This window comes from Heterocephalus glaber, unplaced genomic scaffold, assembly GCF_053883595.1.
Source record: "Heterocephalus glaber isolate CG9 unplaced genomic scaffold, H.glaber_assembly_v1.0 deba00000122, whole genome shotgun sequence".
Classification (NCBI taxonomy): domain Eukaryota; kingdom Metazoa; phylum Chordata; class Mammalia; order Rodentia; family Bathyergidae; genus Heterocephalus; species Heterocephalus glaber.
Genome location: NW_028258138.1, coordinates 8,630,530 through 8,658,209, shown reverse-complemented (window position 1 = coordinate 8,658,209; position 27,680 = coordinate 8,630,530). Strand labels below are relative to the sequence as shown.

Below are 27,680 nucleotides of genomic sequence, written 5' to 3'. Positions count from 1 at the left end.
AGGCTTTGTTCTGTGAATCACTGCCGAAAGATTCAATTAAATCTTGCTCTGTCTGCCCTGTGGCCAGGGTCTCAGGGACTTAGGGAGGACAGGAGTATTTAGCCAGCTACTGAGGAAAGCCAGACGTGCAGTTCAAGGAGGACAGAGTGCTGACACAACGTAGGGGGCTTGAGTCGGTGGTGATGAGTGAAGTCACCAGAGCTCAGGAGGCAGCTGCTGAATCCTGACACACTAATTTAGGAGTCTGGAGAGAAAGTAGGGATTTTGCTAAATCACTTCAGAAGGCTCGACGTCAAGGGGAGACAAGACATGTGTTAGCGCCGCTGTCCTTTTCGTGCAGGAATGAGAAAGAATCACAAATGTGAGTCTGCTTGGGATCTTTAGGGTTGGGAGGTTTCCTTTGAAGTCTGACGTGACTTTAAAAAATTCTCATAAAACCCAAGGGGGGGTGGTGGTGGTGGAGAACATTTTATTCTGGCAAGAAAAGCACCAAAGATATGGACCTAAGCACCGTCTATAGCATTCTGCAGACACAGGAATTCTGTATAATCTAAATCACTTAGAAAAAAGAGAAGGCAAAAGAGAAAGGAAGAGAGAGAGAGAGGCAAAGAAAGAAAGAAAGAAAAAGAAAAGGAAGGAAGAAAGGAAGGAAGGCAGGCAGGCAGGCAGGAAGGAAGGAAGGCAGGAAGGAAGGAAGGAAGGAAGGAAGGCAGGCAGGAAGGAAGGCAGGCATGGCTTCCTGACAGGCTAGGACAGTTTGGCCTTGGGCAAGAGTCCACTGTGACACCATGTGATTGAGGCTGTGGAATCACTCCCATCTCTAGCACACAGGTGGCCCCGGAATGACAGGAACTTTTAGACCTGGGTTTGCTTTCAGCAGAATGGGGTGATTTCTTCCAGCCCTCTTTTCCTTGCAAAGTTCTGTGGGGCTCAAAGGAGCTGTGGTTTGTGAATTATTTCTGGAAGTCTCTAGGAAAAATCCTATGAATTGATGAGCAAGGGTGAACCAAAGGAGGCTGGCCTAAGGATGCCCTTCACTTCCCCTGTCACCTGCCCCACAGTGGGTACCCAGCCTGCAGCCTGCTCCATGCTGTGCTGTCATCTAGTACTTGTGAAAAATGTGTTGTAGGCATTTGCTGCAGTTCTTCCTTCAGTTGCCAGGGCTGTCCTTCCCATCTTTGTCCACAGAACTCCTCCCATGCCTGCTACCATGCTACCTGCACCATGAAGTCCTCCCCAGCATCCATGGCTTTTTGTTCCTGCTGTAGTTTCCTGCTTTGATCAGTGCTGACTTTACTGCTGAGCAGTGGGTGACTCTACTACCAGAATTCACTTTTGGATGGGCTTCCCCCTCTCCTATGGCCATAATTCTAAATGATAGAATGATAGACCGATAGTTTTATCCTTCCTGGGATAACTGCCTTCACAGAACTCACATACAGCTATAGTTGACAAAAAAAAAAAAGATAAATGCTCAGTAACTTTTTCATAGGACACATCAGTACTATGCTTTGTGAAAAGAATGCTCCTCATGTATTTCTGCTGAAGACTGGGCATGAGGTGCTCTAGCCAGTCAGTGGGGGAGGAAGGTACCTTTGAGACCTCTGAAATTCCCTCTCTGGGCAGCTGCCTTGTACAGTGTGCCCCCAACTAATAAAATTTCTCTCCCTCCAGCCTACTTGGGAAGCTCTGAAGATGGTCCTTTCTCTCCCCACTGACCAGCTTGAAATACATGGAATCCACCTGGAGCTGCCTTTGAAGATACTGTGAAAGGCTGCAAGCCATGGGTGTGTCCCTTCTGGTACAATTTAAATGGCTTTGCATTGCAAAGATTGAAATGTCTAGCAGGAGTTCTTAGTGCAGTCTTCCAGACTGCTCTAAGAGGTGGGGCAAAGGGTGAACTCAGGCATCAAGTTCCCTTCAGCAGGCCCTGGGGACTCTGAGGACCCCCACCTGCCATCTGTGGAATGGGGAGGAATGTGCTGAATAGCAAGTTACTTAACCCCTATCTGGTTCAAAGTTTTCTTGTGTTGGGAGCTACTCAGAGGGTGGAGGGAGGAGGAAATGAAGGAACTTACAGAGAAAGCCCAATGGCAGATGGGGAGGCACAGTAAAGTGAGCTGTGTCACACTTGCTAGGGCCACTCCCTGCTCTGCACTTCCATGGCTCTCTCCCTCCAGCTCACTTGGGACTCACTGTGTAGGGACTGAGCCAAGCCACAGAAATTCTGTCCTGCTGTTGCTTTACTGAACAGCTTCCTCCTGAAGGGCTGCTCTGTATGCATCTCCTTGTTGGTTTTGGTCTTAGTCAGCTGTCAGTCTTTCCTTACTGTAACGAAATGCTGGAAGCAGTTTACTTTATAAAGAATAGAGGTTTATTTTGGGTCTATGGTTCTAGATGTCTAGGATTGCATCTAGTAATGGCCCTTTTGCTGGCCAAGTCCCAAGGCAGCACAGAGCATCACATGGCAAGTGAAGGGAGGGTGGGGGGCAAGTGTGTGTGTGTCCACCTGTTGGTGTCTCTCTCTCTTTTCATATAAAGCCACCAGGATCCAAGCATGGTGGCGGGGTGGGGGGGATCCATCCTGATGGCCTCATCTAACCCTAATCACCTCCCAAAGTGATTTCTCCAAACACCAGCATCAAATTAAGTTCCTACCTCATAATCCTTCACAATGGGGATTACATTTGAACTCAGAGTACATGGGGAGCACCCAACCCACACCCAAACTGCAGCGGTGCCATTAGGAGGTCCCAACCATTAGTCAGGATCAGAGATGCACATGCAGCAAGCTGAAGGATCAGCCGGTCAGGAAGGTCATTTTAAACTGGAAGCTACAGAGAGTCTGCCTGTGGCACAAAGGGGATCTGGACCCTGTATCAAAGGAGAACCTGAGGACAAGCTTCTTTCTACTGGAGGCTTCCCCAAATAGGAGCAGGAATCCCATCTCATAAGTGTTGCAGGTGTGACAGTGTATGACAGTCCTAAGAGGCCACAGTGAGGAACAATGAGGAAATGTAATGGGCCTGGTCACAAAAGATAGATCAGAGAGAGGGTTTGGGTTGAAAGTTTCCATTTTCATGCTGCTAGTATATCTCAAACCCTGGAGACATATCTCTAGATGTCTTTCTTAATAGGTGTAGTGCCTGGACACAAGGAGTGAGTTTTCCCTAAAAGTAGGTAAATACACAGCAACTTTTCCATAAAACACATCAGTAATGCTCTGGGAGGAGTCATCATGCACTCCTCCCACACCTTTGCTGAGGGGTGGGTGGTTCCAGGGAGGCTGTGTAACCCTGCCTAGCCAGGAGCTTAGGAACAATTGATCGCTAAAGGCAGAAGTGACCTGGAGGTCTGAAAAGGCCTGGGCTGGGCTCTGTGGTTCCACCTTACCTGCCTTGCCTGCTGTATCCCAGCTGCCCCTGGATGTGGGCTTCAGCCATCCTGACCAGCCAGGAGTTTTCAGAACATCCCAGGCCCCTTCCTGCCCTAGGCCCTCGAACATATTCTCACTTCTACCAAAAATGTCTTCTCCCCTCTCTTCCCTGGCTGTACCTCCTTGTTCCTCTGTGGTCGTGTGCCTGCTCTGTATTTCCCAACTGGCCTGAGTCTTCTCCCTTGTCTGTCACCCCTAGCAGGGTCTTTTGTGACAGGGCTATCCAAGTCACTCCTGTGAAACATCTACAGGCTGGCTTTATCTAACCCACTCTATGTATCTCTTGCTGTTTATGTTAAGCAGGGACTACTACTATTCCCATTATTGCTATTACAGTATTTCTGTTTTACAGGGGAGGAAGTAGAGGCACAGATGTCACACAACTTGTAATGCGGTGGATGGAGACTGTCTTCCATGGACACCTGTTCTAAGCTGGGTTGAGTAGTCCTGTCCAGAACCTCAGCAGAGGCCTTTGTTCTGATACAGGGTTTTTGCAGAAGTAAATGGTTAAGGTGAGGTCATACCGGATTAGGCCAGTTCTAAATCTAGGACGGGTGTGCTGATCAAAAAGAGAAAAAACTGAGGCACAAGGAAGAGCACCACATGATGCTGGAGGGACAAACTGGAGTGATGTGTCCAGAAGCCAAGGCAGCCAAGGATGCTGGCCACCCCCAGCAGGCAGAAAGACAGAAAGAACTCCCCAAGCCCCGGAGCTTTCTGTGGGTGCACGTTCTGCCAAAACCTTGATTTTGGACTTGCAGCCCCTAGAACTGGGAGGGTAGATTTCCATTGTTTTCAGCCTCCTGGTTGGTGGTATTTTGTCACGGCAGCCACAGGAAAGTGACCAACCACGTCTGCAGAGAGTGGGTTAGCCTGCCAAGGGCCTGGGACATCTCTGTTCTTTCTCAGGACCTTGGCAAGGCCAGGCCTGACCTCTGCAAGTTCTACCCAGTGACTAGTGTGGTGGGGGTTACACAGTGTGCTGGTGTGGTCTTCTCACAGGTGGGTACATTGGGAGGGACATAGAATTGGAGCACAAGCCATAATGCAGGCACATTCCCACCAGGTGGACTCTGGGAAGGCTGGAGGTAGCCACCTGGGGCCTCAGTTTCCTTTTATAAAAATGCCACCTAGCTTGTAATCCCAGCACTCTGGGAGGCTGAGGCAGGAGGATCACAAGTTCAAACACAACCTGAGCAACTAGCAACTTAGAGACCCTGTTGTAAAAAAAGTTTTAAAAGGCCGGAGATGCAGCTCCATGTGAAGGCCCTGGTCCAGTCCTCAGTACCACAACAAAACAAAACAAACAAACGAAGAACACAGGAGAAAATGGACCAGAATTAGGCAGTGTTCTGGGCACTGGGGATGGATGAGTGAGACTGATCAGTCTCAATGTCCATGTGGGAGCAGTCTCGAGGAGGCAGGCACCGACCACTCCATCCACACATAAGCAAAGGTTTCAGAGAGCTCCAGGGGACTGGAAGAGGGGCCCTTTGCTAAAAGGTGAGAAAAGTGAACACGATAACATTTAAAGCCCCAGGACATGGAATGGTGCACTTTAGCTGTGAGGAGATCACACATTCACACCAGGGTCCTCATGGCAGTCCAGGCGGGGCCCAGTGAGCTCAGCCCAGACCTCAAGTTGCAGGATAGCCCACCCTGTGGCCAGAGCATCCTTTCTAACTCTGGTTGCTTCATCTCAGGCCAGCAATAAAACAGATGACTGTGCAGGCAGCCTGCCCAGACCTCGGCAGGGAGACCACAGTCTCCCCAGGGCAGGTTCCCCGGCAGAGCTGGCAGCCAGGCCCACAGTTCCCTGAAAGGACCATGCTCCTGACCTGCCCAGAAGAGCACTGGGGCCTCGGGAAGAGATGCCCTCACCCTGAGTGTGCTTCTTGGTGCTGCTTTGAGAAAGACGCATGTAGCCATTTCCAAGAGCATTTGAAATTTGCACGAGCAGCAAAAGGCAAACTTTCCAGACCTAATTCATATATCTTAGTGGTATCACTCGCGAACATGGTAATTTTAAATGCAAGCAAATGATAAGATAGAATAATGGAAAAGACAAGGTCAATATTAGGGATGGGGCAGTAGAGATCATTATTTTAAAAGACCAGTTTGGAGAGATGAGCAATTCTAAAGGCAAAGGAAACTGTCCCAGGATCCTACAGCATTCCTCGGTGACTTTCCACAGGAGTTCTTTCTCAGAAATAATGCCATTACTAGGAGCTGGGGCAGGGGGTGAGGAGACTGTCAGACTATTTTCTGGTTCCCAGACACACACACACACATGCACACACTCAAACACACACAAATACACAGATGTGTGACCGAGGAATGTGAGGAAAGGCTGGAATAAATGCACTGGTCTAATTTCTTCCACATCACCCACTGAAATTCCCCACTCAATAATTTTCCTAAAAGCCTATTTTTCTCCTACTCTTTGAAGTGGGGCAAGTGACTCTGTTGAAAGTCATGTTCCTGGCAACATGCGGAAGAATGGTCTTAAAGGTCCCATTAGGAACAGAAACAAGGGCATCACCCTTCAGAGAAAGGAGACGAAGAAGATACAGGTTATGACTGGGTGGGGAGCTCATTTTGACAATCCCTGGGTCATGGAACAGTAGCAGGGCATCCAGGAAAAGCAATATTTTCTTGACTGGCAACAGGCATTCAAAATTTTCTTAAAAATTTAATAATCTTTGCAGACATTTTGTAAGGTTGGAGAAAAGATAAGGCATTCATCTAAGATGTTAACCAAAGGAAATGATAGCTGACCTTCCTCCACGAATGAGGAAATAATAAAGGGTTTTGTATTTTATGCTCATATTCCGAAACATGGGCTTTTATACGTGTACTTACATTAGTCAATAGATGCAAGTTGACCCAAGGAAATAGGAATTATCTCCCAGCCTAAATATTGACTGGGCACCTCTGTTCTCGGACACTGTCAGAGACCGCAGCCAAATTCTGGGGTGGTGAATTTGGTTTCCTGACTGGAATTGTGACTTGTAACTCCCGGGTGGTGGGAGGTCCAGGAGAGCATGACTCAGCTCTGCACCAACGCTGTGGCACTGGGGCTGGGAAGGAAACTTGACCAGTGGCCGAAGTCGACAATGGGTTGGAGGCTGGTTGTGCAGGGCTGGGTGAGGCGGGGAGCAAGACAGGAGGTGCCTGGAGAGGCCAGCATGTTCCCCAGGCCTCGCACAGCACACTGCACCCTTCCCAGGACACTTTTCACCCTTCCAGCTCTGACCACAAGGGGTGGGACCCAGTGACCTGGGAACTAATTTCTCGTTAGTTTGAGTAAATTAAAAATGATACAGTGAGTAACGCATTTATATCATATTTTCCCCATTTTAAGAAAAAATATTAGAACTCTGAGATTTGATCTTTATTGGAATACAGATTGTTCCTTTCTGGGGACTAAATTGAGATTTAAGTGCTTTAATTTACTTATCCTCCTCTATTGACATGGGCCTTAGAGCAAAAGTCTTGCTCTGCTCTCCGTACCTTCTCTGCCTCTTGGAATGGACATGGTGGGTATAGGTATGTGTAGGTGTAGGTGCATCTTTGGACCTGCAAGAAACTTGATTTCTTGTATCCACATTCCTGCTTTTAGAAACCTCTGTCTCCCATTCAGGAGAGAAATGCATTTCAGAAATTTGAGCACAGAGACTGGTCTGCTTCCAAACACCTGAAGAACACTTTATTTGACTGTCAGCTGCCTGCCCATAGGTGTGAGGATGAAGGGAACTTCAGGCTTGGGAGTACCATGGTGCCACCAACAGGGGACGGGGTCACTCTCCCTGATGGGGCAGGAATTCTCCCAAGGCATCACCACCTCGGAGAGTTCCCAGGTGTGGGCCCCACAGGAGCAGGTTTCAGTCATTCAGCCTGGCTGTGCTGCTCAGTGGTGACAATTCTGCGTCAGAGTGGAGGAGGAAGGGAGCTCAAGGGAGGGAAAGGGACAAAAGCCCATGACCTTGTGCAGAAGGGGGAATGGAGAGTAAGGGAGGTTACTGCTGTAGGCTGGGGTCTGAGGCTCAGATTGACTCGAGGAGACGAAATTGCAGAGACGCCTCCCACAGGGCCTGCCCTGCCATGTGCCTGACCCTTAGCAGCTCGTTCTTAGACCCGGTGGACGTGTTTATGAAGTCAGACCACTAGCTGGGGGCTGTGGGGTAGGCGAAGATGAGGGTGGAATCTTTGGCCTAAAACCAGAGTTCTGGGAACAGTGTTGACACTTCTTAAATTATAGCCAGCTTGAAAGAGAATACCAAGCTCTTTCCTCGCTGTAGTCCACCTCTACTGTACTTTAGAACAGCTCTCTCATTGAAACTGTCAGTGGAAAAAAGTTACTTTCACAAAGATCTCTGTTACAGAAAGTGTGGCTGGAAATGATCTAGAAACTTAGGCGTTTCTGAAGTACAACTTTCCCCTTGAGCTTATCACTTTTCTTTACACTGTGAGACTAGAAGGTTAAAAATAACACACACACACACACACACACACACACACACACAATACCTCTGATTTAAAAAAAGTCCAGTAAGGTTTAGATCTTTAACAATAGGACACAGATATCATCACAATATTTTGCAAAAAATTCAGAAACATTGCCACATTTTCCACAGGGCTAACTTTTGAGATGAAAAAGTAATTTGGAACTTATGATTTCTTTAAAAAAATTTTCCTTAGCCGAATCGAAGAAACTGCCCTGGGAGAAGAAAATGACTAACATGTAGTTTCCACAGTGAGAAATACATTCTCACGGCTTTCCAGCCACTTTCTGTCATTACGTGATAGGCTTAAATTGCATTCATTTATAATGAGTTAAAAATATGAATGAAGACTTTAAATGAACAGTGGAAATAAAGTCATGGTTTAAACATCCTACCCCCCGTAAAGAGAGAGAATATTGGGTGGCAGTGGACAAAATGATCATGTCTGAGTATGACTCCCAAGTCTGCTAGCCTATATTTAATTTCAAACTGGGTGCCTCAGCTTCACAATAAAAAAAAAATAGGCTTTGTCTTGCTGCAGTGAAATAGGGCAGCCGATGGGATGGTTTGGAGTGGGTCTCTTCCTGCTGCATATCTAGCCTTGAGTCTGCAGAGCTGCCAACATGAAAGGAAGCATAAAGATGGTGTGTGGAACCCCAGATAGCTGAAGGAAGAGGGGAAACCCACCCTTTGCCAAAAGGAATTGCTAAAATTAGATGATGAGGTAGCCTCAGCCCTGGAAGGGATCTTGCTGATCATCTGCTTTGGTAGATGATAGAACCTTTACTTACTGCCAGACCTTCAAAGAGCAGGGCTTATCCCACAGGCAGGAATGTCTTCCAGGGCTGAATAGTCTTTCTGTCTGAAGATTCTTCCTGCATCTATCATCTATCTTAAATTCTTCTTGCTGATATTCAAATCCATTTCCTCTGCCTGAGAAGCTCTGTGCAGATGGGAGCTGTCGGGCTCCACTCCTTCCTGGCAGACTCCGAGACGATTTTCATAACCTGAGACCAACACCATACCCTTTCCCTGCCCCACACTGGGATGCTTCCTCTGACTTTCTGTGAGCATTCGGGATGCAGGTGGGGAGCTGGGAAGTGTTCTGCGAGACGGGATGGAAGGTTGGGGGTAGCTTCACATGAGGGCTGTGCTAGTGGTCACCTGGGGTTCTCTGAGCATTTCTCTCTCCTCTCTCTCTCCCTCTGCCTGTGTTGCCCTGGTGACAGTACCTAAATGTCCACAACTTAAAATTTATGGTGTGGTGTAGGCACTGTTGCATTCTAGGCTGTTTCTCTTTTAAACTTTGAGTCTATCAGGAAAGAGTTGAGCTCTCGAATATCTTTGCTGCCCCGATTTCCTCTCTGGAAAATATTTTGGGATGCAAGAACCTTTGAGAGAGAGGACGGAGAGAAGAAGAAAAGGGTTTAGGAAAAGGAACCTGATGGGGCTGTAGAGATCACCCTCACTTCCCCAAGAACGTCCCTGCGGCTTCCTCAGAAGGGCCACACAATGTCCAGAGGCCACTGTGTGACTTTCTGAGATAACAGCAGCAGTTCCTGACTACGTCTCTCTCCTTCCCCACGCCACCTCCTCCACCATCTTCCTTGTCCCCTATGGCGCTTTCTTTGCCTTTGAGCACCATGAGCCTCAACTTTGAAGGTAAGGAAGAAGTGGATAGCCAAGTCTTCAGTTCATTTCACTGCCAACGTTTTTTTCTTAAGACTCAACCAAATCCTCTTAACCCACTACATATCCACCCATGCGGTAAAATCACCAAATCTGTATTCCAGAGCAAAACCATTTTCCTTGAAGAACCCAATCTTGTCCACTCCACTCCACAAATGGGTGATTTGATAGCCTTTTCCCAAGGCACGTACCTATCGGGAAGTGGATCTATTCTTAGGCTCAGTTGGTGAGTTACAGTGGCCATCAGCATTAAGAACCCTGAATTTAGGTCTGTGGGTGAGCGGGGCACAAACAGTTGGGCAGAGTGGCCCTTTATCTCATGCCAGCTGGCCCCAGAGACAAGGATTGGAGGCTGGAGTGATCTGGCTGCTCTTGGCAGAGCTCCCCAAAACGACTGGTGGCTACAGCTCCAGGCCCGCCCCAGAATAACACATTGTTAGCATATGTTAACAGGCTGCCTTTCTCCAAAGATCACAGAATGCACTGAATCCAGGGTGTGTTTTGTAAGTGTGACTATCTGTGTTTTATAGGTAACAAAACCCACATACGGAGAGGTCACGGAGCCCCATGTCAGAATAGGGGTGAGTTGGGGGCTGACGGGGAGACCTGTGCTTCCTGATCTCAGGTGGTCGCTCACCACCTTGTCCCCTGACCTTGCCAAACTTTTTGCATTATGGTCTCTCTAGCTAGCAGATCTCAGGGTCTGGTAGGAGTTAAAAGGAACGCATGTGTTCTGAACTCCCTGGAAGAGAGGGTAGTATTAAAAACACACACACCATCCAGGGTTCAGCATGTGGGGACATAGATGAAAGAGGACTGCTGTTTCAGTACTGGGTTTGTGACCGCACGTGGTTAGGCCTCCACCCCATAGGAAGCACATGAAAACTGAAAATAAGTCAAAGAGCTAGTTCTTTCTCTTCTTTTCCATCAGGCATAAGACCATGCAGATTCTGGTCTTCCTGGTTTTAAAAATGTGATCATCATGATCGAATGAACTTTCTAGGTAACTCACCACTGGTATCATTCAACAGAAAGAAGAACTAACTGCTGGACTAAAGCTAAATGAAATTTCCCAGATGATTTCAGCTCTCTCTATCTAGGGTGAACTTCACCTTTCTTGAGCAAAGTGACATCAACTTTCATCCAAGATGTTGGAGCCACACTTGGACTCTTATGCAAATAAGTCTTTTGTTGTCATCTGAATGAAAACAAGTGTTGTCCAGAGTCACAGCTATCCTCAGAAGGCACTAGAACATTTCAAAACACAAGCCTGAAAAGGAATCTAAGAGATCTTTGACTCGAGGTAGAGCCACAATAACTCCCCAAAGGGAAACTAGCGTCTACTGACTTTTCAAATCTAAGGGAAGATACAGGCAGTACCATTTTCATCAGGAGCGTTTCACAACCAACCAGCAACACTTATCATACACCTACTGTATGCAAGCTTCCAGGAAGGCACTGAGACCCTTATTTTAGGCACAGTCTGATAGTTGAGTGGTGCTCTTTGCATTTATATAAAAAGCAAAAGCCACTCTCAGTATCTGGACATTCTTTGTTCCTTCTCTCAACTGTGGCATCACTGCCTTTTCCTGCAGCCTCCTAACTTGAATTGTGTCCTGGGAGAGCTGGAACAGGGGCCACACTCCATGACAGCCTTGCACACAAGGAACAGCCAGTGCCAGGGTGTCCCTGAGTCACTTCTTCCAGAGCAAGGCCAAGCTGGAATAAGGGAACAGAAGGCAAAAGATTGCCTCCAGTGTGTCTCAGGCTGGACTCTCGGTGTTTCCCTCCAGATGCCTCCTCCCACAGTCCTCTTTGGCAGCTACCATTTCCAGGTCTTTTATGCTAAAGAACACGTCACCTTTTGCTGCTTTCGCTCATGTTCTCCCTCCCATCTGTCATCAAATGATACTGGTTTCACTCAAAATACCCACTCTGGGTACTCTCCTCCACATAAGGTGCCCCCTCCTTTCTTTCTTTGAGACAGGGCCTTGCTGTGAGTTCAGGTTGGCTTTGAACTCACTATGTAGCCCAGGGTACCCTCAAACTCATGGTGATCCTCCTGTCTCAGCCTCCTAAGTGCTGGGATTACAGATGTCCACCACCACATTCAGTGATGCCCTCATTTCTTACCTCTACTTGCAATAGTTTCTTATTTAGGATTTTTAAAAGTTTTTAAAGTAGTTTTGCTGAGATATGATTCACATACTTAACATTTAGCTCTCTTAAAATACAATTCAATGTTTTTTTCGGTCTCTTATACAGGGTATAATAAAATATGACGAATGCTTAAATTAAAAAGATTTATAATAGTACAAGACACATTGCCAATAGCACTCCTTAAAATGCTCCCCTTCACTTTTAACACACTCATCCCGTTGTTGCTCTTGACACTTTCTGAAGCAGTTCTGGAAGTGCTCTTTCATGAGTGTCATTAGTGCTGTCATGGTTGCCTTGATGTCATGAATTGACAAAAAAAATTATCATTCATGGTGATTTTGACTTTGGGGAAAAGCCAGAATTTTCATGGTGCCATATCTGGTGATGAAGATACACCATGTTTTATCTGACAGAAATTGCTGTAAACATTTTGAATTGATTCAAGACATCAGGGCAGCCACACCAACAGAACTAAAGACACTCATAAAAGAGAACTTCCAGAGCGGATTCAGAAAGTGTCAAGAATGATATGATAAGTTGGTTCAAAGCAAGGGGGAGTGTTTGAGAGGGATAATGTCAATATATCTTTTATTGTAATAATTACTTTTTTCACGGTAGGGGATTTAGCTCAGTGCTTCCACTGACTGCCTCCCAAGTGCAAGATCCTGAGTTCAATACCTGGTACCAAAAAAAAAAAAAAATACACTGTAGATGATTATCTTTTTCAACACACACTATTTTTGATCACTCCTAGTATTATTGTTTTGTTATAGTAAAATGTTCATAACATGCAGTTTGTCATTTTAAGTATGCAGCTCAGTGCATTAACTATGTTCATAATGGTGTACAACTATCACTACTATTTCCAAAACGTACTCTTCACCCAAACATTCACTGTATTAGGAATATAAGGGAATTTCTTCATGATAAAAGCTGTATATGAAAAACTTACCCATAGAATTGGACTCATGGGTGAAATATTGAAATCTTGCTCCCTGAGATCAAGAGTGAGACAAATATGCCCATTTTTGCCACTTATATTTAACACGGCACTGAAAGTAGTAGCCAGAGCAAGTAATCAAGACAAAGACAAACAAGAGATCCAAATAGGAAAGCGCAAAGTAAAATATTTTTGTTCACAGATGCCATGTGTGGAAACCATATAGAACACGGAGAACCTCTAAAGAATCTTCAAAAAACTCCCCCTTAGAGCTAATCAATGAATTCAGCAATTGCAGTATCTACAACTAACATGTAAAAGTCAGTTGTATTGCTGCACACTTGCAATGAATGGTCCCAAAAGAAAATTAAAAATCAATTCCATTTATAATAGCACTGAGAGAACAAAATACTTAAGAATAACTTTATTAGTCAAAATAACTTCATTGAATTAACTAAGAAGGCAAAGAACTTACACTAAACACTACCAAACATTACCGAAAGGAATTAAAGACCTAAATCAATGGAAAGACAGCTCATGCTCATAGATTGGAAGAGTTTGGTTAAGATAATACTAAGATCCAAAGCAATCAATAGCTCCAAGCCAGTCCCTACAAAATCCCAGTGGCATTCTTTTACTAAAATGGTAAGACCCTCCCTAAAGTGCTATCTGTCTTTGCCCCCGCTGTTTCTCCAGCCTGTGTGGCATTGCCTTCTGCCACGTATCTGCATGATTCCCCATCTTCGCTCCTCTAGCTGGGAGTGCTGCCTTTTCACTCACACATCGCTGTTACCTTCTCAGTGGGATTCTCCCTCACAACCCTTGCACTCACAGTCACATCTTGTTTGTCTTATTTTACTTTACTGCTCTTAATATCATTTGCCTACACTGTACCTTTTACTTATTTATATTTTACTCCTCTTAAACATAAATCTCACAAGGTGAGAGATTTTCATTTGTTTGTTCACTACTATCTTCCCAGCACCTAGCAGGTGTTGGGGGAGTAGTAGGCACTCAAGATAAATATTTGTTGAATGTTAGCAAGAGAGTCCAACATGCAAGAAAAAGAGTATGTCCACTTAAATTACTTTTCCAATCAAACAAGTGGCTCTTAGCGGGATTCTCTCCTCATATGTTCCATGACAGCAGTTAACGTTAGGCTGCAAGAACAATTGGACTTGACTATACACCCAAAGAAGTGGTGAGTTCATATATTTCCTCCTCTTCGAAAAGCAGGTTGGCTCAGGACTGTTTTCAAGTCATCAACTCTCTCTCCGATGTGCTGCTCCTTGAATCACAATAAATGTGAAATCATTTCCCAGTCTGAAAAAGTCATCAAGGTATCTTGGTCCATCTTAATCTTCGATGGCAAAGGGCCCTGTTTGAGTGGAGACGCAGTTCGAACAGTGTGGGATGCCAGAACTTGGCCTTAGGCGGAGAGCAAATCTCCCCAGCAAGGAGCAAGCAGACAGCTGGCAGGAAAATAACGAGTTTCCCTGCAAATGATTAAGGAGGATGAACGGTAAGGGGAAACTCCCACAAGTGGGAAACTTGTACAAGCAGACAGAACTCCATGTGAGTTTCACATACTTAACTTATGATTTTCCCTTTGAGGATGATGAGTGAACAAGAGGGAGAAAAGCCGTCTGTTAGGAGAGATGATTCACCCATGTCTTATTTTAAATCGATCTTGAGAACATTCTCATGAATTACATCACTGACCCCATGAAGCCATGAAATCTCCAGAACATCACAAACCCACAGCTTCCTTGTGAAGATCAACACCTCACCATGGTCCCTCTGCAGGGCTCAGTTCTTCCATTTCTGTTGCCAGGGGCGGCTGCCTCCCAGGAAGTGGAAGCAGCAGACATCAGCAGTGGGCCTTGGTTATGCTGCACTGAATGGGTTGTGGTGCCTGGAGTGAGACCTAGGGTCCAATTTGAGGGACCAGTGTTTTTAAATACTCATAAAGTAGAAGAAATGAAGACGGAACATATGAGGCATGATCCAAAATACAGGGTATGTTTACATGTTTAAAACTTATTACAGTAAGAGAAACATTACTGCTAATTTCCCTCAATACACTCCCCCTTTCTTTGGACACAATTATCCCATTCTTCTGGCCACTTTCTGAAGCAGTTCTGGGGGTCCACTTTCATGAGTGTTGTTCGTTGTGCTGTCATGGCTGCCTCAATGTCCTGCATGATTCAAAATATTCACCTTTCACGAGTATTTTGACTTTGAAGTAGAGCCGAAAGTAGTACAGTGCCAGATCCTGTAAACACAATGGTTGAGGGCACACCATGATGTTTTTAGGAGCTGCCTTTCTGTTGGATGGCACTCAGCAGCAGTGTTCACTGCATTTTTAATCACATCTCATAAAGATACTCAAAAACTTTCCAATGGTTTGCTTACCTAACGATATTATATACTTTCAAAATAATCCACATTCATCCTGTAATCCTGACCTGACCATTTATGATTTCTTTAAAGTTGAAGAACTTAGTGCCATTTGCTGGTGAGGAAATGAAGGTACAAGAAAGCTATGTGAACGGCCTTCAGAATACAGCACAGTCTAAGACGGGAGAAAGTGGAAATGTAGAACTGTTTTACTCATCCTGCCAGCCATTAACTACTGGCTCAACACAGACCATGGTGATATGGTGGCTCAACAGCCACCATACCCATGCTGGTGATACTCCACTGTATGGCAGAGTGTCTGGTTGCACCAGAATTTGTGTTGTACCAAAGAATTTTAGAAATCGAGAGGTCCAGAGATGAAACTAGGACATTTATTTTGCATAGATTAGAGAGACCTTGGATGCTCTGTAATAGTGGCTCCTGTCAGGGCATTTGAGGTGCAGACATTGGTCTTATGGCACATCCCAAAGAACACTGGATAAACTCAATGCCCACCTGGGCTCCAAGGCGCATAGTGACAATTTGGTGCATGCTGTGGCTGAAATCACAGGAAAACTTACATCATTGCCTGGAAATGTTGATCCTGCTTTTATCACCTTGGCCATTGTTGAATTGATTATTTAATCTTCTCAGATGGACCAGGAATTGTTTGAAACAAGACCTTATCTTACTCTAACACACTTCTAATTCCTCTTGTTGCTTCCAAACCTTCAGATTTCATCATTCGATGGGATCGTGCTTCTGGGGGAAGGGGGACATTGAACTTCCAGCCTCAGAAAGGAGGCAGCTCCAAATTCAGGCCCTGGTTTATTCAGGCTGTGTGTTCTAGGGAGGTGACTGTCTTTCACTGGGCCCTGGAACACAAACCAGGCCTCCAAGGCTCCCCAGGGATGTGGTGCACATGTTTTAGGTTCCTGTCACTTCCCCATCACTGAGGGACAGGATTGAGAAAGTTGTACTTTCAGTACAATATCTGTGGCCTTGCATTTTAAGACTCATTCTGCCTTGTCTTTTTCTCCCCTGAAGCTTACACCATTAGCCTGCTGCTATCGCTGGACTGGTGAAGGAGAAGTCACAGTTAGAGTTTATTCATCTGCACAGGGGTCGCTAGAAATCATGTTCTTTATTAGGGTTGGATTACTTCCTTATGCCAATATGCTCATCCCATTGAGAGACTGATGGGGAAGCAGGACAAGTAGAGATAGATGGATAGATAGATAGATAGATAGATAAGTACATACCTACACATGCACATTCATAGATAGGTACTCAGATACATAGACGAATGTGTTGCATTTTTTTCTTTAAAGACCCCAACCACCATGTACACCATTTGTTCACAACCCTATAAACACCATTAGAATTCTATGTGACTCATTTTATGTCCCCAGAAACACCCTCTTCCATCCCCCTAAGCACCACATTTTAAATGCCAGACTTGAGTCAAATTGCAGTCAGATTAGACCCATGCCTCCCCTTCCCATAATTTACTGATAATTTCCTTAATTTATTCTAAGAAACTCTACATTCCATGTATTTATCTAGTTTTACACCTAGCGCAAACATCCTATGCCACTTACAGTCTCCGCAGGCCCCTGCCCCTTGTTGTCGACACTTCATCATCCTCCTTGTAAAGGATGCTAAGTATTCTCATTGCCCTTAGCTTCCTCCTGAAAACTCAGCCTCTGGTGGGAGGGCTGCTCTGGATACCCCATCAGCACTGGCCGGCTAGGCACTGTGTCTCAGGCTCTTCATGTGGAGGGAAGAGAGGGTGCTGGCTGCAGCTGTGAGCCCCTGGCCACCACACACCTTGTAGAGATGCTTTGAATTTCATGCCAATAGAGAGTGCAGGTGGCATTGTTATGTGATTTTCCTACCACACTTGCAGGTGTGCCACACAGCCTCTACCCGGCAGCTGGAATGTGTGGCAGCCAGCACACTCACTCCAGCTGGAATGAATGCCTGGGATTGGACTTTGCTGGACGACACGTTCTCAGTGGGAAGAGTCTCTCCAGGGTCTCTGGCAATGAGTATGTTTCTCTCTCACATCATCACTGGCAGGCTCATCCCAATCTTAGATCATCCTCTAAAATGAGGCAGACAGAATCTCATCTGTGATCGCCATCAGGCCTTGAAGTGCCAAGGAGCTAAGCTGTAGCTTAGCAGCCAGGTTCGTACCAGATCTTGTAATTGTTGTGTGCATTGCCTTTGAGAAAAGGGATGCTGGGAAGGAGATGAACACACACACACATACACACTGTCAATGATGAAAATTTAAAAGTTTAACATCTTTCATGTTTGTTGGAAAACTGGCTTTGCTTCCACCAAGCTTCAAGCAGCCAGACTGAGCTATGTGTCCTCTTTAAGAAGCACAATGAGAAGACCGCTCTATCTGGTTAACACAATAGAAACACACTCCTCTCTCCGTCTTTCCAGCCATCCAAAGCACCCTTCCTCTGGCAGACATGTGGGTGAACCACCTACATGGTTCAAGGGTAAGAAACTGGGACTTCCTCTCAACCAGATATGGAGTTCAGCTCTGTTCTGCTAGGTGACTTTAGGCAAGTTAAGTAACCTCTCCGAGCCTCACAAGGATAGCACTAATATCAGTAGCCAGGTTGTTACACAGGAAGTGCTGGGCGGGGGACTGAACACACAGCAGGTCAGTACATACTGGATGAGAATATGATTATTCGTATGTCCTTTTTTGTAGAGAGGAACCAGAGCATAGAGACATACCAATTTCCTTGATCCTGGTGCTAAGGCTGGTGCCTTAGAGAAGATGAAAGCAGGACATGAACCAGTGTTTGTCCTGGACCTTTCCCTGCCAGGCTGAAGTTGCTGGAAATGAAGAAGAGAGGCACAGTGGCTGGCCATGAGGGAGCCTAGTGTAAGACGCTACCTTTCCTGGTTCTTCCAGGCCAGTCCCTATTTGCTGCTGTTGCCACACCCCTTTCTTCTCTCAGAAGTGCCCCAGTGTGGGAGGAAAACTTCTATGGTCACCCAACGTATGAATTTTTCCAGTGCTAGAGCCACCAGCACATCACGGGACTAGCAAGCTGAAAGCTTCAGAGATGCCTGGTCTGAGACAAGATATACACCAGATCTCAAAGACGCAAAAAAGACAATATAATTACGCCTTTACAACTTCGATATAGAACCCATACTTGGCTACATTGCCTTAAACAAAAATACTAGTAAAATCAATCCCCCACGTTTCTTTTCCTTATTGCATTGTGGCTACCAGAAAATTTAATATGGGGGCTTGCGTTATATTCTGTTGGACAGAATACTACAATGTCCTGGAATTTGAGCCCTGTGGGCCGTAAACAAAATACTGGTCATCGGACAGGTGCTGTATGGCTGGCTACCAGATTTCCTCTCTAGTTTGGGGGAAGGGGTTCCACCGTCATAGTACTGGGCCATGGTGTTCTAGATGACTGGATCTCCACTCCTGATCCTGCCTCTAGCCCCAACTTCTCTCCAGGATGGATACCTACCTAGGCCTCTAGTCTACATGTTGTCACATGGGTGTTCAAAAGGGATCCAAATCCAACATGTCCAAATTTTGCTCACCATCTCCCACCTGGCACCCTCCTCTTGCTCTTCCTTCTTGGATACTGGCCCTTGGGGCCTCGAGATTCCAGGTCTTTTTATTATTATCCTTGACTCTTTCAGAGAAAAGGAGAAGGTCCCTGCCGGCCCCTGGGGTGTATCTCATGCCGCTTCTCCACTTTATTACCACTGTCCCAGTTCTGCCCATTGTATTCTTTATACTATTACTTCAACATGCTCCAAACTGATCGTCTTTCTTCTCTTCACACAACGCCTAGACGTTGGAGAGGTCTTTTTTTATAACCCAGAACTTTCATATCCCAGTTTTAACAATGTCCTTGAGCTCCATGGTGTCTGATCTCTTCATTCCAGCATTCAAAGCCCTTTGGAGCTCAGCCTTCTTTTGTGGATCCAGCTTTATCTCCTGCTCTTTTCACTGCCCCTCCCACCTAACCCACCCTCCGCTGCTACCCATGCTATTTCCCATGATCCCATGCTGCGCTCTTTCAGCTCTAAGTCTTTAACTAGTAATGCTTCTTGGTACTAATGTCATCTTACCTCTCTTATCTGCTTTGAAACATTCTGTCTAGCTTGAGGGCACAGTTAAATCCACAGTCTCCCAATCCACAGTTTCCCAGTCCCTTCCCCGGCCAGAACCAATTCATCTTCCCACCTGTAACAACACTTTCAACATGACGCCATGAGGACATGTGCTAGCCTCATGTACGTGAGCTCTTCTTTTCCTGCCTAGCACAGAAGTTCTTTACTATTTTGCAGTTATTGATTTATCTTTTGCCCCTCCTTCATTCATAATAACCAGCACTGATTTATTTCAACAGTCACTTAGAGGATGCTCTATCTATGATGGGAAGTTGAGACACAATGGCAAGGGTCCATCTAGCATGCTCTTGGAAGGATCACCGTCCTGTCTGGTCTCAGCTCAGGGCTGGAAGAATCTTTTGAGAAGTGATAAGGAGGAGTCAGGAACAATTAGATCCTGCACAGCTGTACAGGTGGATTTTCCAAATATGGTACATCAGAATATTAACTGAATACGCATGTTGAGAATATTTAATGTCCAGGTCGGACTTCAGCTCTGACGAGCCCAGGACCTGGTTCAGCAGTGCTGATTGTGCCACTCTCATCCTTTTCTCATTCATCTCAGAGAGAAAAGACACCTAGAGGTGGGCTTGGCTCTTCCCCCTGCACCGACTATGGAATGATCATTGGGGTGGCGGATAAGGAATTCCTCTGGGAAGATAAAATTACACTTGTATTAGGACGTCAAGCAAGACCTCACCTGAAAAAAAGCCACTGATCCAGAGGGAAAAAATAAAGGATGAAAAGAAAACACAATGAAAAATGGAGACCTCGACTGTAATGGAGAGGCTGATGCTTGTCTTTCAGGGCTGCTGGTCGTGTGTGTTGAATTACAGGCAATTATCAGTGGGCTCCCTGTTGACCCTAAAGAATTTGGAACCACACGTCAAACGGAAACCTGATCTCCCAAGGGGAAAGCCCTGCCTCATCTTTTAACCCCATGCCAACTTGGCTGCCTTTGAATCTTTCCATGGTGCATTTTATTCTTGAAATCTCACCAATCTTTGTTGGTAGAAGTTGATATGAAGATACAATTCTCCAGCAGGTCACATGGTTTTTAGGGGCCCAAACTGGGGTTGTGAAAATGCTCTGTGACTTTGAGGGCTGACCAAAATCTTCTTTAATGTTTTCTTTGTCGTCTAGTGCTCTGTCCGTAGGGAAGGAACTGACAGTTTTGCATAAGCCAACTGTATGATGTGCACCAACATGATCTGGAGGTGCCACATGGCTGTGGAGTTTGATCTGATTCTTTAAAGAACAATGATGCCTGCAATTTTAGTGTTAATCACACTTCATTATATTCCTGAGCCTTGACTATTTAAATGGAAGTGTATCATGTATCACTGAAAAAGAGAGCCCAGGATAGTTCAAATGCTTCATGGAGCCAGGTCAGCTACAGAGCAGTGGGCACATTCCCACTGAGTCGAGCGTGACCCAGCTGGGTCCAAGACGTTGACCCTGATCATTCTAGTATCCATCCTTCTATCACAGTGACACATTATGCTTCTGAATTAGAAGGAATGAAGACTTCTGAGTAAAAACATGGAAGCCAAATGCTTAAAGATGCCTCTCTCCAAGGTTCTTGTTTTCCTGGTCAGATTAAAATTTTGATACTAACTATAACAGCGTGTGAGCCAAAAGGCTTACAAAATCTGTACTCAGTCTCCTCTAGTGCAAAAAAACGAACATATGAGCATATGCTGCTTCCAAGCTTAAAGGTCCTAACAGTTTATGCTGAAGCTGTGGTAGATAAACCACACCCTGGTGTAGATATTCTAGATGAAAGTCTATCCTTAAGTGTTTACACCAAGCTATAAAAAGGGATGATGTTGGCAATGCGGTCTCACATTAGAATTGTGCAGAGAAAGTACTGAAGTCTGTGGCAGCCAAATACTGTTTGTTGATACTGAGCGGGGTTGTGTTTCATCACTGGCATCAGCCATACTGCATGTTCTGGTTTCAAGGTGTATTCTCCCTATATTTACAGCAAAGCATTATTACACCATAAACTTTAGGAGAGCTATTTAAAAATAAAACCTCAATACCATAGATTTGGGATAATGACAACAACTGCTAGGAATTTAAGGCTAATCAAATTCCTGTTCATCAGCTCTTCTATCTTAAATGAGCAGAGGCTCAAAGCACCAATGAATCATGAGCTACATACCTTCGACCTAGAGCTACATATGTCCCTGTAAGGCATGCCCTTTGTCAACGGTGAGAATGTGTCTCCCTGGTTGTAGCTTGGGTTTTTTATTCCTAGCTGCACACTGTGTGATGGAATATTCATAGCAAACTAGGTGATGGAGTTAAGGTTAATTAAATTTCTTAAATGAACTGGCAGGAGAAATGTAAAAGGTGGCCAGTTACACCCTCCCACGTGGAGCATGTATACTCAGTCATTCATGAGTCCTACATAGGCAATGGCCTCAGACCTTTGAGAAGCCCAGGAATGGCAGAGACATTTCATTGTCTCAAACCTTCATCCAACCCTAAGCTCATACTACACACGACCAGCAGACCCTACCACTTTTCCTGTTGAGACTCCTCCTCAGCTCCCAGCTCTGAGGCATTGTGGCAGCCATCAACTGAGGCATTGATGCCACTCTGATACACAAGGGTTGTCACTTGGGATAACAGCAAGTTCCCCTCCTTGGACCAGCCATTGCTCTTTGCTGTTAATGAATATGTTAATGTATCCTGGATAATGTAGATTGAGTCCTCAGTGGACTGAAATAGAGAAGTAGAACCTAAGACAACTTGGCATTGGTCGAAGGAAGCAGAGGAAGGTAAGTGATAAACCTACATTAACCAGAAGTGCCGGATGAGGTCTCAGTGCCCTCGAGAGCCATTGCCCATGGAAAAGTGCTCTGCTGATCGGCAAATGGAATCCATCGAAGGGAAGTTTCATCATCTCCATAGTGAGTGGGAGCAAAACAGCATTTATGAGCATGAAATAGAAAGAATTCTTGCTAATTACCATTTTGTTTTAAAGTATAGTAGGATTGGGGGCACCCTCACTGCCTCTGCCAGCTTCTTTCTTTGGCTTTTATGTGGGCAATGCTGTTGTAATTTCTCTGTTCAAATAAAGTCTGTAGAAAGCCACAAAAAGAGATCTGGACCCTAAAGCTTAACGGATTCTGGAAAGCAGCTGGCTTGTAACATGAGTCATTCCAGCCTGGCTTTCTCTTTTGTATGTTCTTTCTCTGACCTAAAGAATGGGTTATTGGATGTCTGCTGGCAGGTGCTATGGGATTAAGGAAGGAGGTGATCAGAAACAAACTTTGAATTAGGGTGTGTTTTAAAAAATAGTTTGCTAAAGTAAATATGATCTTTGGCTTAATCCCCCAAACCTAACATGAGGTTCAAATTCAACAGTGATGTTTTAAAAAATTGGTTGACGTGTGCATCTATTATTTGTGTATATGTCTCCATGTCTTGCATAGGAGTTATATTTTAGTTGTTGATGATGAAATCTCCAGGAAACATTCCTATTTATCAAGTCCAGCAATCTACAAGCTCAAATACACACATTCTTTTTCCTTTTCTACAGTTACATGAGAAAAAACAAAGTGGAATATTAATAAACTCACTATAGGTATTTTTTAACCTTTTCAAAAGTCACTTTTAAGGGGTATGGCTAATTCTTTGGGGTTCAAAATAATCTCTCCCTCTTATAATTCTGGGCCACTACAAATGAATACAGCAAGTCCCTGACTTCAAAATATTTGAGCTGTGAACTTTCACAGGAGTACTGCGTAAGATTCACAGGTGTCCTCTGTAAGACTCATTTTGTCTGATTATGAACGAATCCCACTTATGAACATTCTCCTGAAACAGAACTCATTTGTAGTTGGGGACTTACTGTATATTTTTACATGATGACTCTCACGTATTTCTAAAGATGATTTAGAATCATTGAAGAAAGATCGACTTGAATGATGTCTATTTTTTGGTGGTATCTACTTTTAATACATCTAGAACTCAAATTAACTATAATAGGTGATCCACATGTTTGTGTCTCTGTGTACATAACTGTATATAAGATCTTCCTGTATACTTCAGCACCACTTCCATCTTTGAGTTACCATAGAAAAGATCCTAGGAGAAGGATTTGGAAGAAAATAATACGTCGTAGCTAGTAAGGAAAGACAAAAGAAGGGGGATGATATAGTGGCCTTTATATACAGAAAGTATAAAATCCCATATTGGGATGTAAACATCTAACTGTAAAATTTAGCTCTTTCTCACAGAAGCTGAGCCTGACCTTGGACAATCATTTAACCCTGAAGAGATTCATATACACATCTCTAAGCTGAGATGAAGAGTAATGCTTGCCCTTTTACAGGATAATAAGGAGGATAGAAGGAATCCTCAGCAAAAACCTTTTGGATCCTCAGACAACAATATGAATTGGGAGTCAGTAAGGTTTTACTGAAAGGCTGACCAGTACATACTTTGTAGACAAGGTCAGTTTCAAAAATACTCAAGTTTATGGGGATGAGAAAGCAGCCACAGACAATACATGAATAAATGGGTAAGACTGTATTCCACAAAAAGCATCATTTGCAAAATCAGATTGTGGGCTAGATTTGGCCTGTGGTCTATCACTTGCTGACCCCTTATGTAAATAATAGTTCTGGCCGTGAATGAATAATGCAAATGTTCATAGTCTAGTGTATTTGCAAGCACCACCTTTCTCATAATAATATACTCATTTATATCACTTCCCTCTTGTAAAATATCCTGCCTTTGCTCAAGCTACTGGTGCTTGTAAGTCAATGAAATTATTTTGGTGGTCTACACATGGAGTTGAATTTTCACTCTTGGATTGAAGATTGGAGAGATCCAGGCTAAGGCAACATATTTGAGAGTTGGCATTTGTGTATTATAGAATCTAGCCTAAAGAAGACTAATTCATAGGTATTTTAAATAAACATATATACGATACAATATATCTCTATATATCTATAGAGATATATATCTAGTTTCTAATTGAATATTAATGGATTTTATTTATTATATGTTTTTTACAGATCCACATAAGTGAATGACCATGAAAGAACGACTCTGAAGCTGAAATGATCCATGGATAATACTTCAGAGTGGAGTTCATTAAAGACCTTCAGTCCCAAGTTGAAGATGGGTTACAACTTAAGAAGAAGAAAGCAAAGTTCAGCTAGTGTCTCCTTCATGCAAGGCAGATCAGAACATACATCGGTGTGACCTTTCTAGAGAGGGCAACACATCAGTATCAAAACTCTTTAAAATGTCTGTAGCCTTTGAAATACCATTTCCATCTCCAGTGACTCATTTTATAGCAATAGTCAGAAATGCACCCAAAGATGAGTATGTTCAGAGATGTGGATTACGGCATTATTATAGTGAATATTAAAAAATAACCTACATTATCAATAATTTAAGGATGGTTTGCTAAATTATTGTGCCATGGAAATTTATGGAATTAATGCATTTTAGAACTTTATTCTCTCTCTTTTCCTCTCTCCTTCCTTCCTTTCTTTTTTTTTTCTTTCTCACTGCGGTACTGGAGATTGATCTCAAAGTCTTGTACATACTGAGCTACACCCCAGCCATTTTCCTTTTATTTTGAGATAGAATCTTGTTAAGTCTCTCAGGATGGCCCCTAACTTGTAATCTTCCTGCTGCACCCTCTTGAATAGCTGAGGTGAAAGGTGGGTACCACCATGCCTGGCTAGAATAAGGATTTTAATGGCATGAAAGTACAATATTTTTAAGAGACAAAGACAGTTTACAAAGCAACACTGAAAGTATGATGTCAAGTTAAATTACATTTCAACATTGTAGCAAAAAAAAACACAAACCAAGCAAAATGTTAATAGGAGGTGGGCTAAGCAGTAGGATGATGGATGATGTTAATTTCCTTAATTTTTATTTTCGAAGATTTCTCCAATGAAATGCACGGGACAGGAGAAAACAAACATTCTTTAAAAAAATCAACATGGTGATTAACTAGAGTCACATGAACATTCCTTTATAATTTATGGAAATGGACACTTCTACATGGTAACTAAGCATGGTTTTCATGCTGCACACTGTACACAATTGGTCTGAATCTTCAGTCTCTGGCAGCTACTGACTCACCCACTAGTACATCCTGTAAAGATGAAGCCCCTGCTTCAGTGAGGAGACCAAGAGCCATATATACGTTATCAGGAGTCCTCCCAGCCCACAGCCAACACTGGTGTCTCTACAGACTCGGGCACGTTCCATAATCACCATAGGAAGGAGTTAATCATCCTTGCTCAGTTTACCTGCAGTTTCAGAGAAGGTCAAGAAAGACCCCTGTGCTATGGCTTTGTCCTCCTCTCATCAGTGCTATTGAAAATGGAGAACTCTCAAGTCTTGAAGCAGGGGAGCCAGGGCAGAGCACACTTGCCCAGTCATTCATGCAATATATGCTTTGGACACTGAGGATCCATTTTAGCAAATTAGAGGTGTCTTCTTGGGCACTGCCAGGGCACCTTGCCAGCTCTGCTTTTCATCCCTGGATTGGACCAAGCCCTCCCTGCTGAGAAAGGAAACTCCTTTGTTCTCAGTGTGCTACTGAGTTGTCACCTCTCGCACAGGCACATCACAGCACTTGCTTTTTTTCTATTTTGAACCCAGGCCCTTTGCACTGATCTACATTTCCCACTTCTTTTTGAGGTTTTATTTTGAGACAGGTTCTCGTTAAGTTGTTAAGTTACCCAGGCTGGGCTTGAACTTGCGACCTTTCTGCCTCAGTCTCCCATAGTGCTGGGATCATGGGCCTGCACCACCATGCCTGGCTTCCTTAGAGCTCTGCTGCATGACTGCGGCTTACTGACCTTTCCCTCCTCAGCTTGGTGGTGATGCTTCCGTCAGAGCTGGAGCCAGGTGCCCATCCTCTTCTTGAGAGCTTCCTGCAAGATCTCGGTGACAGATCCTATGCACAGTCCCCATAGCCTACAGTCCCGATTGGGCTGAAGACAGGAGGAGGAGCATGCACTCAGCTCATGACAAGCTTGGAGAAGAAGGAGCAAAAACTGCTGATGTAGGAGGGACGGCACCATGGAGTGGGTAAGCACAGACTCTGAAGCCACTGTGATGCAATACGCATGCAGACCACTTCCCCAAGATGAGTGCCGTTGTTATGCACCACAAACACACACTAATAAAAAAAGAAACTACCTTGAAAAAATTAGACTTCCAAGCCATCCCATCTGGGTTTGTTCACCAGCTCTGCCATTTCCCAGCTGAGGCACCCCAGCGAGTTCCCAAATCACGCTGCATGTCATTGTCCTCACCTGGACAATGGGCTAATGCCAAGGGCTCTGTGAGCAGGCAAGTAGTTGGGATATGGAAAGGGCCTAGCAGGGCCACCACAGGAGTGCGTGCTGCTAGCTTGGGAAGTTTCACGTGTATTCAGATCTGGTGTTTATAGTCGGGGGTTAGCTGGGGGTAGTTTTGATGTGCAGGTGGGAGGGTGTAGCAAGGCGGTGTGCAGGGGACAAGCCTGCAGGTGAGGAAGACAGGGATGGCTGTCTTCTGTGCAGGCAGGAGCCATAGAGGGGGCAGGGGACTTAAGTCTGGAAGAGACTGGGGAGGCAAGGGGCTGTCTCAAGGTCAAGAACAATGTGCTGAGGACCTGTGACACTGTACTTGTGCAGCTGCCTGATCAGGTGACTACTCCAACCTCCTCCTCAGTTGAGACTGGTGAAGGCCAGTAGTAGTGTCAGCCCCAGTGTAGACGCTCACTGAATAAAGAGATGAGGTAGGGGCTAGAGCCTGGGAAAGGGACCCACGATGGGGTCTTCATTGGGTAGGGCAGGAGAGAAGGACACAGAGACTACAGAAGTGAGGGTGAGCTGGGACTGCTCTCTGAGGCCGAGAGTAGCCTCTTTGAAGAGATTGTGTGAGTCACCTGGGGTGGGTTCTGGGAGACACAGAAAGTTAACCAAGAACCAGATCCCAGGATTCCCTGCCTTGGGCCTGAGCTCTGCAGGAAACAAAGCCAGGCCACATGGAGGTCACTACAAGGAAGGAAACACAGAAACAATTATCCAGGTCTCCCAAGGTACATCTGTGCCCCAACTTGTGGGAGGCAAACACCAATCTCAAAACCAAACCTCAATGGAGGAACCTTCCTTCCACCTGACTCGCCCTTGAGTGACCCTGCAGCACAGATGTAGGTTTCATTCAGACCCAGGTCTGCCTTCGATCATGGTCTCGTTGCTGCTTCCCTCTATGGTGGGGTCTGGTCAGTGCATAGATGCAGCCCACGCTTGGACACCCAACAATGAGTGGGGTTTCCCTTGGGCACCAACCAGGGGCTGCCTTGATTCTGCAGGCAAAATCACTGCTACTTAGGCCA

The 27,680-nt window shown here is 44.9% G+C and overlaps 1 protein-coding gene and 1 long non-coding RNA gene across 5 annotated transcripts in view; one reads left to right on the top strand and one right to left on the bottom strand.

The window, feature by feature from the left end:
- Window positions 1-27,680, bottom strand: part of Runx1 (RUNX family transcription factor 1) — a 237,047-nt gene that overhangs the window by 179,243 nt on the left and 30,124 nt on the right. The window lies entirely within an intron of this gene.
- Window positions 127-5,234, top strand: LOC147830329 (uncharacterized). Its single transcript, XR_015451807.1, has 3 exons — window positions 127-361; window positions 1,675-1,787; window positions 3,789-5,234. It is a non-coding gene; the product is annotated as an uncharacterized LOC147830329 (long non-coding RNA).